At 49.7% G+C, this 14,187-nt stretch overlaps 1 protein-coding gene across 1 annotated transcript in view; it reads left to right on the top strand.

Annotated features, from left to right (window-relative positions):
- The window catches only part of AGBL4 (AGBL carboxypeptidase 4), a 692,884-nt gene that overhangs the window by 639,115 nt on the left and 39,582 nt on the right, over nucleotides 1-14,187 (top strand). The gene's annotated exons all lie outside the window — the stretch shown is intronic.

Below are 14,187 nucleotides of genomic sequence, written 5' to 3'. Positions count from 1 at the left end.
CCTAATATCGGTTTTGGCACCTACTTCCTATGTAGCCTTGGGGAATTCACTCCCCCTCTGATGTTCAGTTTCTCTTGCATAATGGAGACAATAATTACTTACCTGGCAGGGCACTTGTGAGCATGAGAAGAAATGGTGGACGTAAATGTGCTTTGCAGAATATCATGTGGTGCTTAGAATGATTACTGTTTCCTTTCTGCGTTTCTTCACGGAGATTATTAACGATAGAGTGGCATCCCAGATCATCCGAACAGCATTGCTTTGAGTGTAACTAGCCACTCACTCACTCACTCACTCACTCACTCACTCACTCACTCACTCACTCACGTCTTGAGTTCCCTCTGTCCTAGCAGCACCATAATTTACAGCCTAAGTTCCACTGCTCAGGGATTATCGGCCAAAAGAACATTGGATCCTCTCAGATACTGTTCTTACCCTATTTCACAGTTGAGGAACTGACTTGCCCAAAGTTACAGTAAGTCACTGTCTAACTTCACTGCCCAAATTATGCAGCTTTGTTGCTGATTAATCAACAACTCTCAAGGAGACATTCAAAGCGCTGAGCTTCACCTGCAAGTCTCTGTATGACCTGGTGCCTGCCTGTCCACTGTGCTGCCTCACCTCCCACCCTCCACTCTTAGAGCTGCTGCTGTAGCCACACTAAGTAAAGCCTCATTCCCTGCACTTGTCCTCTTGGTCTCTGATTCCTTACCCTGTGGCCTGAACCCCTTCACCCCTTCTTCATCTCACTAACCCCTCTTCACAACTCAGCTGTGCCCCTTCTTCTGGAAAACATTCCCCAACACCCCAAACACAATTGGTCACTGCCTTCTCTGAGCTCCCACCAGCCTGGTTATTGAGTGAGTTTTAACCCGTTGCATACACCCCACTGACCCTCCAGCCACCAGAGAGCAGGGACTGAGCTTTAATGGTCTTTGTGTACCCCAGTGCCTGGCAGCAAGGATCAGCACATACTAGGTGCTCAAAAAGTGTTTGATGAATATGAATGAAAAAAAGCAATGACTTTGCTGATGAAGAAACTGAGGACCAGAGATGAGATGGGACTCGCCCAGAGTCAGTGGCAGAGCTCGGACCAGAACCTAGATTGCCTGATATGCAGCAGCCAGCTTCATTTTAAACAGAGCTGGTTTGCTGCTTTCCAAGAGCATGGCAATTGGGTCCAGAGGGGCTTCTAGGCCCCCTGGGTATGAGTTAGAGAGAGCCCACGGGATGCATGATGCCTTAATTAAAGACAGTTTTGCTTCCTCTCTTAATTGGCCCAAGCGACGGTTCATTAGCTCTGGCAGGTTTGCTGGGGGCCTGGGAGCAATGCCTCTTTCCCTTCCCTGGACAGAATGCACTGCTAGTGATAATGGTGGTGGGATGACTGTTTGATTTATGGTAACATTTCTGTTTAATTACAAGAGCGGCAGTGGTCAGAGAGGGGTCAATGTGGTCCACTTCACACTCACATTAATGCCGTCATCTGCTGTCTGGGGTGATGTGTTGGAAAGAGGTCTGTGACCTTGGCTGCAATGCCTCCCCTCTCCAGGTTTCAGGTGGCCGGTGGGGTGGTGATGGGGAACTAGAAGCTTTAATGTCTTCAAGCTCCAGATTTTGTAATTTGGGATTTTAGGATGAAAGCACTCAACCCTCTGAAATGGTTCTGGGACGAAGTTTAAACCCCCAGCATTCTCTGAGCGAGAATGTGTGATCCTCGTTAGGAGACTTGGAGAAAGGCTCTAACCACAGGCATTAATCCTGTTGCTAAAACGGCTCTGAGTAGCAACAAAAGAGCCAATCAGTCACGAAAATTCACTCTACAGATGTGGGGAACATGGAAAGTGATAATAAATACTCAGAACTAAGAGCCTCAAGGTGCCCTAGAGGTCCTCTAGGCCCGCCCTCCCCAGCCACCAACTCTGCGTGTTTCCCACAGTTTGGTGGGACTTCCCACGGCTTTATGGGGGTGGGGGAAGAATTCAGAGTTCGAGTAAGTTTGAGAAACACAGAGCTAAGAAAAGTTAAACATGTTCTTTTACAAAAAGATTGTTCAGTTTCGAAAATACTAATAAACAGGAATCTCAAGAGGGGAATGTAGTATTTAGCATTTTCAAAACGTAAGTGTCAAGGGACCCTTTTCCTATAGAGCGTGTTCCCTACCCCCACCGGCCATGGTGTTAGGGTTTATAAAACACATCGCAGGAAATCCACTCCAAGAGTTCTGTTTGCTCGCCCAGCCCATGTCAAGCTCTCCCACACTTATTTCATCCTTACAGCCACCCTGTGAAGGGGGAGTCTTTGTTAAGGTTTCTGTGCTCGCAAATAATAAAAATCTTCTCAAATTGGCTTGAGTACAGGAGGAAAGGCAGTGAAGGGAGGGAGGGAGGGAAGAAGGAAGGAAGGAAGGAAGGAAGGAAGGAAGGAAGGAAGGAAGGAAGGAAGGAAGGAAGGAAGGAAGGAAGGAAGGAAGGAAGGAAGGGAGGAAGGAAAGGAGGAAGGAAGGAAGGAAGGAAAGGAGGGAGGGAGGGAGGGAGGGAGGGAGGAGGGAGGGAGGGAGGGAGGGAGGGAGGGAGGGAGGGAGGGAGGAAGCTTATTACTTAAAGTGGGTAGAATCATAGAGACAGGAAGCAGAATGGTGGTTGCCATGGGCTGGGGGAAGTGGGAATGGGAGTTACTGTTTATTGGGTAAATACTTTCTGTTTTATAAGATAAAAAGAGTTTTGAAGACAGATGATGATGATGGTAGCAAACAATGTGAATGTACTTAATACTGCTGAATTGTATACTTAAAAATGACTAAGATGGTAAATTAGACATTATGGGCCTTTTACCACAATAATAATTTTAGAAGAAGAATGGTATGACTCCTGATGCAATGTGAGCATCTTCATAGAGTTCTGGGGGGACGCGGGGCCTAGGGGTCTTGAGGGGTGAATACCATAATTTCAGGTATTATACAAAGCCAAGGAGCTGCAAGGCAACCCCTTGCTGGAAGGCTGTTGGGTTGGGGCAGAGGGCTGAGTCCGTCTATAATCGGTTGGCAATTCTCAGCATCCATCAGGTGTGGCTGCATTTGCACTGTCTCTCTCTCTGCTACTCACCCCCCCATCACTTCCTTGGCAGAGGAGACAGCCTCCACCTCCACCTGTGCCCCGTTGCGTTCTCCTCTGAGCATGTGTAATGCACAAGTTGCCTTGCATTTGAAAAACAGACTCTCCATCTCCATATGACAGCATGAAACTCTGTGGTGGGTTTGCATTTCTTAATTAGGTGCTTGTCATTGCGAATTCCATAGAGCCACGTGTAAGTAAACAGTCAGAGACCTTTGAATAAATTTATTGGTTTTATTTATGTTTCTGGGCATAAAAATCTATAATTACCAGGTACAGCCTCAGTATAACTGGTATTTAATGACAATTACTTTTTGTTACCATAGAAATGAGTCCAAAGTAGTTACCCATAATTTCTCATTTCCCAAACCTCACACATGCTGGATTGCAATATTACCATAGTAATTGCCTATTAGTCATCATAAAATACGCAGTTACCCGAAAGATAGCAAGACGCCGTGAAATTTCTCATCTTCAGAAAACCTCAGTGCTGTTGGGAGCATGGGGCGGGGGCGAGGCCCGGGCTCCGTGGGAGGTGGAGAGTGATTCAGCTTCACAGCCTGGCACCGTGGCGGGGACATGCTGCTGGCTCCTCAGACCGGCGCCCGTTATGTCTCCTGGCCCTGGCACTTCTCGCGTCACGTCGCAGAGGATGCTCGAGTGCAGTAAATCCAATTTAACTAAGGTTTGCTGAGGGCCTGCCGAGTGTCAGGCCCTGTGTGGGGCCTCAGGGAAGCAGGTGGAAATCAGAGGCGGCCCTTCTCCATAAGAAGCCCTGTGTTTAGACTGGAGGGGCGTGCGTGATGCCATGGAGGCCTAGTCTAACGTCTAAGTGCCTATAAACTGTACATTATATATATCGCCACATGTAGCCCTCTCAGCAGCCCTGTAACAGAGGCAGTGTGACAGCCCCATTTTAAATAGAGAAGGAAATTGAGGCACAGAGGTGCTGAGGAACCTGCCCCAGGCCCCTCAGCTGGAAGGGTCAGAGCAGGTCGATGACCCAGGCAGGTCCACTGTAGCCTGCTACAGATTTAACCCCTTGCCACACTGTTCCTGAAAACACGGCGCTTCCCTCTGACTGGGTGGCAAGGGAGGGGTTTTGAAAGATTGAGGATATATAGGAGTTCACCAGACCCTGAAGGGAGATAAAGAGACTTGTAGAGCAAAACAGCGTTAAGGATGGCAGAGGGCGAAATACCGGGGAGCTATTTCCAACACACACACAGACATTATTATAACTGACCGACCTTGCCCACTTCAACATCCAAAGAAGGAAACATTTTGAACTGTCTAAAATCCAACAGAACATAAAATTAGTTGTGTAAAATACATGTCAACACCCTGTTTGTCCTCTGACGGCATACAAACAGTGCATTTTGTTTTTCATCAAGCAAGAAATGGAAAACAAAGCTCCACTGCGAGGACTGCTCACTGAAAGACCTGCCAGCCCCTTCTCCCTGCGCCTCCTTCCCCAACCCTGCTGTGCTCCCCCTGCTTGGTGACTCGGTCACAGGATCAGTTCTGAAGCAGGAGGGGAGCTCATACACATCCAGCCCAGTGCCCTGCCCAGGGCAGGGGTCCCTCAGAAGTATCCCTAAGTGAAGCCATGCTCCTCTGCTTGTCCACATCCAGCCAGGCCTAGGTGGTTCTCTCCCTCCCAATAAATCCGGTTGCACTGATGTTACCTCTGACCAGTCGAGGGGGTTTATATTCGGGCTAAACCTCCTGGCCCATCACTTCTGCTTCTTCCCCCTGAAGGACTACTCAGGTTCAGTCCAGCATGTGCACAGTAGCCCTTCAGGTGTTTGAAGACTGTGTACCCCAACTCCTCACTCCCCACTCACTCCGACACTGCCCACTCCTGTTCTCCAGGCCAAAGATCCCCAAAGCCTTCCAACTTCCCCTAGAGAACCTGAAACCTGTTCCTCCCCCTGTCCTTCCTGCTGTCCTCTAAACATGCTCCAGATGCTGGTCGTTGTCCATCTCTGAGGCAATGTGTCCAGGACTGAACAGTTATGGTGACGATGATGATGATGATAGGGCAGTGTTGATGGTGGTGATGAATAGCTAAGACCTAGTGAGCCTCCTGGGCCTGGCACTATTCTAGGTATTTGGCATGTATTGTTTCACTTAATTCTTAAAACAATTCCATTATTATTCACATTTGGCAGATGAGGAAACCGAGGCATAGGTGGGTAAGGTAACACCCCCAAGTTATAGAAGTAGCTAGTGGAATAGGAGTAGGAAGGGACCATCGGAAGCCTAAATCTGAGGACCCTGCTTCTGCTACAGCCCAGGTGCACACTGCTACCTGACACTGAGCTCCTCTCAAGCTAAACCTCTCCCCTTGCATTTCTGCTAAGTTGCAACTCCTCCATCTTCTCTGAGAGACTTACAAGAAGCCTGTGGCATAGCAGGACAGGAGTCACCCTCCCTCTCTGAGCAAAGAAAAAGGCAAGCCACAAAGAGGCTAAGTAACCCGTTCAAGGTCACACGGTGAGTGAGTCCCACAGTCCAGATGAAGCGTGAGCGACAGCGGGGGCCAGCAGAGCCTTGCCTCCCAGAGACTCTCTCCTGCTTTATGTAACCTGAGTGATGTTTCTGTGGAGGCTGAGAGGACATCAGGGCTGGCGGTGTAATCAGGTGTCTAACCCACAAGTGCACACCGCCAAAACCAATTATTCAAATGAGCTTCCCAGCCAGGTCCCACAGAAAAGGCCAGATGGCTGGGTGTCTGTGGAGGCAGCTCCCATCTCCATCCCTGCAAGCAGCTGAGGTAGAGTTGATGGCAAGTTGATTTTAATAATTGACTCTATGGTGGGGACAGGCCTCTGAGGAGACCGAAAGCCCAGAATTAGTGGCTGGGGGTCTGGAGGAGAAAACACGGTGATAGAATCGAGAACGTCATCACTTCCGGTCTTAGTTCCCAAAACACTGCTTGAAGAGGGCCACTCTCCATGGAAGTCCTCCTGGGGCTCCCCACGACCATCAGGAGGGTCCTAAACTCATTAGCTTGGTATTCAAGGCACGCACGGTGACCTGCAAGTTTCTTCTCGGCTTCGTCTTCCACTGTGCCCCGTGCCCCATCCTGCGCCACCCTCCATCGGTCCCCCTGCCTCCCTGGGCCCTGAAGCGGCCCGCTTGACCCACACCTGGCCTGGCTGCCACTCTGCCTCTGCTAAAGAAGACTTTTAACCAAACTCTTTCTTCCCCCTCTTCCTGTTTTCTCTCCCTCCCCCATCCCTCCCTCCTTTCCCCCCCCTCTACTTTGCTCACCCCCACACCCCTGTGGTGGGCTTTGCCTTGTGGGGGAGATGCCTGTGGTATGAGTCTTGAGGGCTGAGTGGCAGTCAGCCCAGGAAGAGAGTGGAACATGTTCTAAACCAAAGAATCATAATGTTAAATGACAACAGTGATGATAACCCAACACTGACTGAACTTATACCGGCTCCAGACCCTGTGCTAAGTGTTTTACGTGTATGATCTCCACTGGCAATGCAGGGGTCATAGCTTACCATGCTCCCATGCCCGCTTACGTCTGCCCATTCTGAAGGAGATACAGGGATCAGAAAGACAGAGGTCAAAGTATTAGCTTTATTATTGATAAAAGTGGGATTTGAAAGTCATGGCTTTTATCTGTGGCTAAAATTGGCCTCCTTTTACCTCACCCCCAAATTCAACTTCCCCACCAGCCTCAGGCAGAGCAGGAAGTGAGCTGCCTCCCAGAGACACACCAGGAGGCAGAAAGCACCCTCCCTACAGATCTAAGCAACCTGCCGGGAGGGGCCAGGCCCAACAGGCCCTGACCCTTCCCTCCTGCTCACCAATCAGATAAGTTCCATCCCCACCCTTGGGAAGAGTAAGCAGGTGGATGGAGGCCAAGAGCCATTCTCTCTACTCCTGGGGACCGGAAGTTGGATTTGTCCCAACAACCCATGAACCTATGAGGTGGGCTCTGGTATTATCCTCATATTACAGACCAGGGTGTTGAAGCACGAAGAGAGGTTAAATCATCTGCCTGAGGTCCCACGATCATGGGAGATCCAGGTATCAAAACCAGAGAGCTAACCACTTGCTCAGCCTGAGCCTTCCTGCCTTCCCCTGGGGGAGCAGGGAGCCTCGGGGAGTGTCAAGTGGTCTGACATGGCTGGGGCATGTGGTCAGGGCTGCAGCTCACAGTGCAGGTTCACACATGGCACATAGGCGCTGGCTAACGGCAGGTGGAGGCTCCTTGCAGCCCAGGCCTGACAAGCCTTGAGACTTGGAGAAATCGCACCAATCCACAGAAGGGGGAGCATCTTTTCAATGGGCTCATGGGACTTAATATGAAACTTGCATGGTGAACAGATTGGAAACGTGGTGCAAGAAGCTGGAGGAATGTGTGGGGGCCAGATTGTGGCAGAACTGAGGGTCATACCAAGGTCCAACCATAAGAGCAGCTATCACTCATGTAGCACTTTTCTCAAACTCTGCAGCATTCCCATCGTTCTACATGGCTGATCTCATTTAATCTTCACAACAGCCCTCCGAGGTTGGCAGAGTCTGCTCTTTGCAGATCCGTGTGGAGGCGCAGATTCACACATTGCATATGTGGCGGAGCCAGGATCTCACCCAGGCAGAGAGGCTCCAGAGTCCACACTCGCAATCTGAGCCACTTTTCGGCCTCAGACCAGGCGGCCGGGGGTCTTGCCAGCTCCCAGATCTTGGGAAGACCTAAAGGACTTCTCTTCCTTTTTGTGTTTCCTCTGCCCCTTTTCAGTTAAGAAATTGAAATAGCCAACTCCCAGCCCCAAGAGCCAGTGCTCTTCTTTATAAAATGTGCCCCCTCAGGCCTGTCAAATGACTCTTTTTGCTCCTTGTCAGTGCTCTTATATAGAGAAAAGTAGCCATTGGTTCTGGAATGGACTTCCAGCTCTACTCTTACGTAGCAGTGTGTCCTTGGCCCCAGTTCCCCACCTGTGAAATGTGGGAATTGGGTTTTATGAAATCTTGGGTGCCTTCTCGTTGGTGACAGGCCCTCACACTTGTAATTAGCAATGTGGAAATCCCCCAAGCCCGGTGTTTGGTGCCATCAAGCAGGGGACAAGAAGGAGGGAGGATGACTCCCCAGAGCCCAAGCTCTCTAAAAGGGGAAAGGCATGGACAAAGCTACTCATTGTTCACTAGCAATAAGTTCAGGGAGAAAGGGCCCCAGGTAGTTTAAGCTTGGAGACATCCCTTTTCCAGGTGTGGCCTGAGCACCCCGCTCTCCCAGTCCTGCTACCTTCTAGAAAGGCCACCATTACAGGGTAAAGACCTGGCTGACCCTTGGAGGTTGGAGACCCGAGCCCTGAGCGTGGCTCTGCTATGAACCTTGGGCATGTCCAAGGCCACCGGACATGGACCTGGAGTTTGTGCTCCTGGTCAAGGAGGCAAGTGGGGACTTCCACTCTGCTCCCACCCCCAAATCTGGCCAGAGCAAGCGGCAGCATTTTGTACTTCACCTACCCAGAAGGGGCACCTGTTAAAAGTTGTCAGCCTGGAGGGGTCCCCTTTTGTCAGTTTGCATAATGGTTTCCCTTCATGCTAGTCCCCCATTTGAAACATAGTTTCCCCATTTAAAAATAAGGGTGTTGCATTCACCCCTCACCCCACATGAATCCCCCCATCAGGGGCTGGCCTGATTCCCAGGACTGCTCAGAGAGAACAGGGAGATGGCTAAGAACACAGTTCAAGTCCTGCCTCTGCCACTTGTCCTTGCTGGCTGCGGACAAACTGCTCAACCTTCCTGAGCCTCTGTTTGCACAGTTTAACTGAGAGCTGGCTGTGTCCCTGCCACTGTGCTCACACTGCAGACTCAAGGACAAGGGAGACAGCTTCCGTCTCTGCCCTCCCAGGACTTTCAGGGCTTTGAACAAAACAGATGAATTTGTCCAAGGTCACAAAACCACTCAGTGGTAGGTCTGGGACACAAACCCAAGTCCTTCTGACTTGAAACCTATGTTCTCATTCATCGTCCTCCCTGATCCACAGTCCGGGTCATAGATATCTCCTTGCTATGATCTTCACAGAAGGGTGCAAGGGAAATGCTTTAAATATCCCGGTGGTGGTGATGAGGAGTGGATGCGTTATAAGTATCTCTTGTGTTTGGGACCAAGGACACTGCCCCCTGTCCTCCATTTCCACCACAGTTTACCCCACCTACCGAGCATTTTGTAGGAACTGTTGATGACAGGCTGTCTGGCATTCTGACACTGACCAATCAATAGAGCTGGAAGGTGCCTCGGGCCAAGGGCAATTGAATCCCAACCTCTTAGTGGTATTAAATAAAGCAATATTTATTTTGCTTTTGGTGCAAATATACTTAATCCAATCCAGCTCATTGGTGATGCTGAAAAACGGCTGTGTTTAAGGGACAATTGCAGGTGAGCCCCATATATCTCTGCTTGTCAATGCCACCGTTCTGGGAGTAGACAGCCCCACGGTGCTCAGAACAAGATTGATCTGGAGCCACCATGCTGTGTTTTTCTCCATCCTTTACGGGAGATGAAAAGGAAATTATAAAGAGGGGAATTAAAATCATTGCTCTCATTCTAGCTGCCATTATTGCAACAGGGATGAGGCACGATGCCCTTCACGAGATGAAGCTATTTATTTACCATTTGAATAATGTTCTCTGGAGCCACTGTATCTTTGCCACTGGGCAGAGGAGAGACCAGTGTGGTACAGGAAGAGCAAAGGAGTAGCTTAGTATCCCTTTCATAGATCACACAGCCTCTCTGATAGCTGGGGGACCTCGAAGCATCACCGTAGACTATCCTGGCACCAATAAGACCTGGACTCAAATCCCAGCTCTTTGTCCTAGCAGTTGTTAAATGACCTTCTCAAGGTCAAATCCCTCTTGCATTTTATTTGTTCTTTTATAAAACAGGACAAATAATACCTACCTCACTTGGTTATTGCAAATGTGTCCAGCATATAATAGGTACTTAAATAATTTTCCAAATATGTTCTTCAAGTAATTACCTAAACCTTGTTTGCAGACTTTCAGGACATTTGTTTATGCATCTGGGCATCTACTCATTCACTCATATTCAACAGATATGTTGAGCCTTCTCTGCAGCTGGGTCTCTAGTGGATAAATTGGAGTGGAGGCAAGGTGACTCAGACGTAACCCTGTCCTCACTGGGCTCACAGTTTGGAAGGAGAAAGAAAAGATACTCCAGAGTATCTCTGACTTGAGGAAGAAATTACATATTATGCGGTCATATATAAATTTGACTTCCATACATTTGGATTTTCTAAAATGATCCTAATGTCAAATATTCTGACTCATTAGTGCCACCAACAGCTCCATTCATGTCAGAGCTTGGATCCTGATTTTGAGCTCATGCAGATATTTCATCTTTAAAAATAAATAACAGAAGAGAAGAGCAGTAAGGAGGCAGAGACGCAGCGCAGAGCCCCAGGTTTTCCCACTCGGTGACTAGCCTGGCGGCCGCAGGAGTGAGAGGCTGGCACCTGGAAGCCATCATGCCCATTCCCCTGTCCTCGGGAAGCTGGTTTGGGGTCCTGAAACTACTGGAGAGAGAGCCTGCACCAGCCTTACTCTTCGGCGCTTACAGCCTAGTCAGGGTCACAAGCGCGTTAGTAGCCTGCTTAACATATTGAGTTATTTCCAGCCGTTCTCACTTCCCCGGCTCTGCACATGCCACACCCTCTGCCTGGAGCACCCTCTCGTGCCCTGACTTTGGGCACCCTCGCATGCCCTTTTCAAAGCTCCGAGAGACTTAGGAGCTCCAAAAGGCAAGGATCGGGTCCCGTGCAAATCTCAAGTGTTGAAAAATGAATGCAACTAATGTTAAGATACTGGTGACCCTTTACTACTGGAAGTTTCTTTTTAAAAAAAAAAAGTTGTGTCAATCCTTTTTCTAGAATATTTTGTTTTCTTTGTATTTTAACTTTATTGGAAAGCTATGCTTCCTCTGTGTTTCCACCCCTAGAGGTAAAACCAGTCATGGATGTTTGAGAATCAGTCATATGAGAGACCTGGAAGAGAGACCTGTGAGTGAAGTATGACTCCCTTGTTTTACAAATACGAGCATGGAGCCCAGGGAAGGGAGGAGCTCTCCCAAGGTGATATAGATCTGAGAGGTGGAGCTTGTCCCCCGGGTCCCTGCCAGGCTCCTACATTGTTACTAAGATGTTTTGTTCAGTAAATACCCACTGATAGACTGGTTGCCATCAGAAGCACTCTTTAAAAATCAGTTCAAAAAGCACCCAGCATCGATACTACTCACTGAAGAGTTTCATAAACACTCGAGCTTCTAAAGGGCTCTAGGATCCTTTGAGGATTCAGGTTGCCTTTGAATCATGGGCCACACTGTCCCCATCAGATGGCTGCAGCAGGGAGGTGGTCTTTCAGGATCTCTCATGTGGACACTCTTTCCTCCATTTTCAATCTCACTTTTTTGAATCAAAGAGGCTTCCTGGAAGCAACATGGCCATGTGGAGAGACCACGGGGCCCTGGCCAGGACCCCTGGATTCCAGCCTGGGCCCTGTGGAGAGCGGTGAGGTGACCTTGAAGGACTGGCTCACCGTCTCCGGCTCCCGACACTCCCACTTGCTAACGGAGTCCACCTGTGTGGCAGGAAGATGGTGGGAACTATATCACATGATACAGGAAAATGCTTGGGAAAGAGCGAAATGTTCACTCAACAGCCATGTCTTCAACGTCTGCCATAGTTCAGGTTCTTCGTCAGGCACAGGAACACAAGCCTGAATGTGGCACTGTCCTTGCCCTTGAGGAACTCATGGTCCAGTGGGGAAGACAGACTCAGCCGTGACTGCATCTTATACAGCAATGTAACATTTTTGAGCTGCTATAATGGGCCAGAACGTGTGCTAAATTAAGTTGGTTACGTGTATTCTGTCATTCGATCCTCACAACATTGTCCTGAATTATAAAAGGACACGAGCCTGTGAGCACACCCTCTTTCCCCTGTGGGACTCTACACTGAGGGCCGGCGCTCCTGGACTATTTGTGCACCAATCCTGATGCCCCCCTTTTCTCAAGCAAGTTGTTTATAACCTTTCTGTGCTTCAGTTTCCACATCTGCAAAATGGGAATAATAGTAGAACCTGCCTCAGAAGGTCCACTTAGAGAAAGCATTTTGTACTAGTAAAGTACTTAACCCTTGGGGCAAAGTAATGTCAGCAAGTGCTCCGTTGTGTCCCCTTGATGGTGGTGCTGACACTGCTGTAACCTGTGCGTAGGGCCGGCTCTGTTCTCACTGCAGTCACTGAGCAACGTCAGCACTTGGCTGGTGTAAACACAGTGATGGAAAAACAAAATAACAGAACTCCCGGCCAGGCACTCAGGGCCCTGCACCGCGTCTCCCTCACAGCTTCGCCGTCCCCACCCGCTCACTGCATACTCTGATTCAGTCAAACCAAATTGCCCACCACTCCCCCCACATCCTAGGGGGCTGCACGGTTCCTTTCCTCGCTTACACTGTTCCTTCTGCCCCCAACACCTGGGAAACCTCTATGCATTCAGCAGGGCCCAGCTCAAATGGCTTCTCCTCCATGAAGCTTTTCCCCACGAGTCCCCACAAAATATTAGTTATTCCCCCAGCCTGCTGATTTTTATAGGAGGAAATCACTTTTATTTACCTATTATCCCCACCCCAACCATCTCGAAGGAGAGGTGGGTCCCCACTAGAGTCCTTTATTTTTCTGAGTAGATGATAGGTGGGGTGCAAATTTAATAAGCTGGGAGGGAATAAAATTGCATTTCTTAGGGAAATAGAGGAGCTTGGAAGGTAAGGTGAGGGAGGTAAAATAGTGGGACAGAGGGAGAGAGAAGGGAAAAGGGGGACAGTTTGGGCAGAGAAAGAGATGATGGCCATTATCTGTTTTGAATGTGTTTAAAATCTGCAAAGAGAAGAATTTTATCCCACAGGTGGTGGAGAACCATAGGCAAATCTTGATCAGGAAAGCAATGCGGCTCAGGGCGGGAGACATCCTGGGGACAGGAGGAGGGTGGGTCGGAGAGGAGAGTGACCGCCTGAATTGGGAGCAAGCACAGGGTGTCTGAGGTTGTACCTCAGCCTGCACTGGCCGGGGGGTGCCTGCAGTGTGCGCAGGCCCAGCAGATGGAGTCCTGGGGACAGAGACCTGGAGCAGGCACCTCTCCCAGGTCCAAGCAGGGCTTTGAGCAGATCCGAAGTAAGAAAAGGCCGAGGAGGGCGAGAAGGAGAACCAGATGTCACGGTCGCGTTTGCCCTGGTGAAGGTCTTTCGTGTGCCCAGGGGAGGGTATGGAGAAGGAGGGCAGGGCAGCTTTCACCGAGGAGGTGACATTCAATCAGGGATCTGAAATAAGTGAGGCTTAGTCACTCAGTTCTCCGGAGGAAGAGAGTTCCGCGGAGGGCAGCCTTCCAAAGCCCTGAGGCGGACGACGCTGGGGTGTCTGAGGAGCAGGCACAGGAGGGGGCAGCGTCTGGCACCAGGCAGCAAGCGGGGGGGGGGGGGGGGGGGGGGGGGGGGGGGAGAGGGGGCGAGGTCAGAGGGGTCAGCAGGCTGGGCCTCTTGGGGGCTTGCAGCTGCTTGTAAGGACTTCGGCTTCCAATTTTGTTCTGTGTCTAACAGGGAACCATTTGAGCAGAGAAGGGACACGATCTGACTTAAGTTTTAAGAGGATCACGCTGGGGGCTGTGTGGAAAGTGGGGACAGGGGTGCCATAGGGTTAAAGGTGAAGCGGGAGGGTACAAGCGAGGAAACAAGGGAACCAGATACAGATTATAGCGCAATCCCCTGGACCTTGGTCGAGACTCAAGGCGGTATCAATGGAGGTGAAAAAAGGTGCTCTGTTCTGAATCTGCAGGTTGCCCCACAAAAAATGTACACACACTCGAACAGCTGATAGCTCAACTGATGTTTCCTCCTTCTCAGATTTAACCCATTGGGATTAATAATTATTCAAAGTGCCTATACAGTTTTGGGGGGACACCCTGTATTTTGAAAGTAGAGATGATGGACGAGCTGGGTATGAGAGAGGAAGGGGGACACCAGTGGCTTTGGCCTGAGC

The sequence above is a fragment of the Miniopterus natalensis genome, chromosome 9, assembly GCF_054644295.1.
Source record: "Miniopterus natalensis isolate mMinNat1 chromosome 9, mMinNat1.hap1, whole genome shotgun sequence".
NCBI lineage: Eukaryota > Metazoa > Chordata > Mammalia > Chiroptera > Miniopteridae > Miniopterus > Miniopterus natalensis.
The sequence above is the reverse complement of the archived record's forward strand: the minus strand, read 5'-3'. Positions and strand labels throughout refer to the sequence as shown.